The sequence below is a fragment of the Lathyrus oleraceus genome, chromosome 5 (genome assembly GCF_024323335.1).
Source record: "Lathyrus oleraceus cultivar Zhongwan6 chromosome 5, CAAS_Psat_ZW6_1.0, whole genome shotgun sequence".
NCBI lineage: Eukaryota > Viridiplantae > Streptophyta > Magnoliopsida > Fabales > Fabaceae > Lathyrus > Lathyrus oleraceus.
In genome coordinates this window covers 69,107,431-69,111,632 of record NC_066583.1, presented here as the reverse complement: position 1 = coordinate 69,111,632, position 4,202 = coordinate 69,107,431, and positions in this window count along the sequence as shown.

Below are 4,202 nucleotides of genomic sequence, written 5' to 3'. Positions count from 1 at the left end.
TCTCTATTTTTATTTGTTTTTTAGTTAGATTTACTTTCTTTCCAGTTAGATTTAGTATTGGTTTTAGTTTATCTCCTTTATAATTTTACCGTTGCATGTTCTTGACGAGTCGCTTTGTGTAGTTTTATGTTGTTAGTTGATTTCCCCCATTTTCTTGAGCCATACCAAATTTGTTTTGAAAAAGAAAACAATTAATTTTTAAATTTTAGGCTTTTAAGATAGGTTGCAGAGACTTGGGAAAATTCCTGAAAAATTGATACCGTCTTAACACCATAAGTTTCCTAATTATAGAGATTGACCTAGATACTTATTATGTCATGGCCTTGAAATCTCACCCTTTATTAATCCTTAAGTAATTTATCCTAGCAGTCAGCACCATCTGAATACCGCTAAGTGAACAAACCGATGCAAATAGGTGAATGATCCTGTGTTTAAAAAGGAAATAAAAATATATATAAAAGCACAAAATTTGAAAGAGAATCTACTTACTAAGTTAGGTAATCCTCACCCGGTTATTTAGTCTAACAATAGTGAAACTTATAAAAAACTATGCTTGTGCGTTTGTGTTAAAATATCAAATTGATGAATGTTGACACAATAAGGATAATAATGACTAACAAGTCTATTCACCATACGAGTACAAACAACAGGCTTAAAGTGATTGCGCCTGAATGAAAAAGGATAAACATGGGATGAGTAAGTTAGGCCTAGGTATAATAACATCATACAAATTGGTTTGTATAGGAAGGAGACTTACAATCGCAAATGCGGCATGTGTTACTACGATACCCTTAGTTTGTGAATTATTACCTATCGACGCAACCTTAATCGAATTAGAGTCTTAGGCCTGGAATAATTGCTTGTGTGTTATTGTTTTTCTTCATATGCTCATAAATGTTTGTTTGAGGACAAACAATGGTTTAAGTGTGAGAGATTTTGATAACACCGAAATACACTACGTATTTGACTCGGATTGCACATGTTTTACCGTTATTTTATTATCATTTCTATTATTATACTGGTACTTTTCCTTGTTTTCAGGTACATAGCCTAGAAAAGGCGTTACTCGAAGAAACAAAGCAAAACGGAGGAAAAACGGAGAAAATGTAAATTATACACATGGCGTTCGCCATACAGGTAGCCACGAGGAAGATGACATGTCCCACGTTCCAATGGTCACAAAGACTGGGTCTAGCCCATTTGGAAACATGGCGGTCACCATCCCTACATGGCGGTCGCCATCTTTGATTTTGGCGATTCAGTCAAAGGCAGTTGGAGATTTAGCCCCATGACCGCCTTTTTTCTCTCACACGAATGCTGAAGAAGTTACGTGTTTCCTTAGGTCTAGTACTAGTATAATTAAGGAATAAATTTCACAGTTTTGAGGATCCAAGCTTAGTTGTAACATATGTCATATATTCACATTGTTAAAACAATAATTCATCATATCGAGGGGTTATCACACCATTGTTGTTATTAAGTTTGGAGCATCGTAGTTGTAGCATTTAATCTTGTCACCATTTACATTTCAGTTGTAATAGATTCACGTCTCCGATTGGAGTAGGTTTTTAATATATTCCGCACTACTTTATTTTATTTACTCTATCACATCGCTTTACTTTATTTACTTTATCGCATCGCTTTACTTATTTTTATTTCCTCACACCGCTTTACTTTGATTTATTTTTCCGCACCACTTTACTTTGTTTACTTTATTTCCCGCTTGATCATTAGTGCTGGAATGTGAGGATCGTCTATTCGACGGTACTCCATATGTTGTCTCTATAAGAGTGATTTTTGGGCTATTGATCAGTCACCATTTGCATTAAGTTTTCGTTACTGATCCGACAAGAAACTGATGCTTTTGAAACACTGTGCAAGCATTTTTGATACTTTTCGAGTCAATTTTACTTCCGGTATTATATTTAAGCATTTCCATTCATTATTATGTTTTAATTCTATTTTCGTGATTTTATGCGTGAGATGACTGTGTTTTTGTCCAACAGATCCAGGTAGAAGAACCAGAGAACTCAGAACGAGACAATGTGAGATTCCGACAAGAAAAGGAGCAGAAAACCCCGATACAGAAGGCCTGACACGGCCACCCATGTCACCTGACACGGGCCGTGTCAGGCAAAAGAGGACGTGGTGTAGAAGACAATGGCCTGACACGGCCACCCGTGTCAGCTGACACGGGTCGTGTTATGCATCATCCCCAACCGTGTCACCCATTCCAGAGGCGTGTCAGCTGGGACAGTAGGCTGACACAGCCACCCGTGTCAGTTGACACGGGCTGTGTCAGCCCAAGTCCAAAAATTCCCTTTTCTCGGGCTTTTGTTCGTCGAGCTTTTTCAGAGATATTTTTGGACCTGTCCAATTGCTGCTTGGAACTTTTACTATAAAAGAGGACCTTCTGCCTAAGGAAAAATCATCTTGGAATACGGAAAAATACAGTATTGTGAAGCAATCAAGTATTATAGAGAGCAAGGCATTCAGAGAGCTAAAGGTTTTCATGAGCGGGAGCGGTTGAAGATCGAAGTCATCCAATTACTTGTAATGTATAATTTTTATCTTGTATTTGTTTTAAACAATATGAGTAGCTAAACCCCCCAATGCTAGGGGGTGTCCCTGATTTAGAATTGTAACGAATTTGAGTTTACATTTGCATTTATAATATTATTTTTACGGTAACCTTTTGATGTGTTTATTGCTTTCTCTTTCGAACCAATCGAGATTGATTTGTGGTTATCAATTAGGCTGGACCGCCATTGATAAGGTTTTCATAAGGTTACTCTATAGTAGATATCATCTAGGACTAGGGATACCCTGTATGAACCAGAGTATTCTTGATATTATAAAGCTTAACTTCATCTTAATTGGCTGTGGACATAGAAATTAGGGTAGATTGATTAAAGGTTTTCTCACCAAGGACTTGGGAGAAAATACCCTTAAGAACTGGTAGTAATTGATATTTGTTGATGCAATAGTGACTCAGAGTTGTTACAGGGATAAATCACACACCTTCCCTGACATTGTCCCTTTTTCGCTGTAAACCTTTATTTTCATCCTTATTTGCTTTTACCTTTATTCTTATATTTTTACACCTACAAACCAAATTAATAATTTTTGTTTAATTGAACGATAATTTAAACTCAATATTGACTTGCAGTCCTTGAGATCGACATTCGGGGAATTTCCCCATTATTACTATAAAAGGCAAAATAATACACTTGCTATTTTCCCGATCAAGTTTTTGGCGTCGTTGCCGGGGACTGCCAAAATATAGAGTTTAATATTAAATTCAATTAAAATTTTGTTGCTCTGCAATAAAAATATTTTTCTGTCATTTATAATTTACTAATTTGTGTATACGAGGAGAACCCTCGGCTGAATTTCTTTTGACGCAGAGATCGAGAGAACCCTTCACCGAAGACGCAGAAATCACAGAGTGGATTCCAAAGAAGAAAGTACCTCTGATCACTCAGAAGTCAAAGAACCAATGACTGAAGTTCCTCCAGTTCCACCTCCTCCACCTCCGGAAAGACTCCTGGGTGGCTATGGAGGTGCAAACGCACCGGGTGATCGATTGACCATTGTCAACCAACTGGTGAATGTGATGAATTTTCAACTACATCCTAGCACAATCAATCAATTGGAAAGAAAACCTTTCACTAGAAAGGTTAACGAAGATGCCAACAAACACTTGTAGAGATTTCTGATCATGAGAACCACGCTGAAAATTGATGGTCATACTAATGAAGCAAAAAAATTAAGAATGTTCCCGTTCACTTTAGCCGAAGATGTGGAAGAATAGTTTTATTCTCTTCCTTGCGGCAATATCACATCATGGGAAGAGATGGAAACTGCATTCTTAAATGAGTACTTTCCAGCGTCAGTATTCCTAAGAAAAATGTATGAAATTCTTAATTTCAAACAGAAGGATGGTGAATCATTGGGAGATGCCTACAAAAGATTCAAAAGGGTCTTAGTAGCGTGTCCAACTCACAATATGGATCAGACCAAACAAATGCAGATGTTCGTTAATGGGCTGAAAATAAAAACAAAGCAGTTGATTGATACAGCAGCCGGTGGCTCAACAAATTTCTCAACAGTCACTGGTATTAAGAGGATTATTGAAGCAATAGTTGCCAATGAGCATCTAGAATTATATGACAGGTGTACTAGTCAGCCAGAGGGGGTGA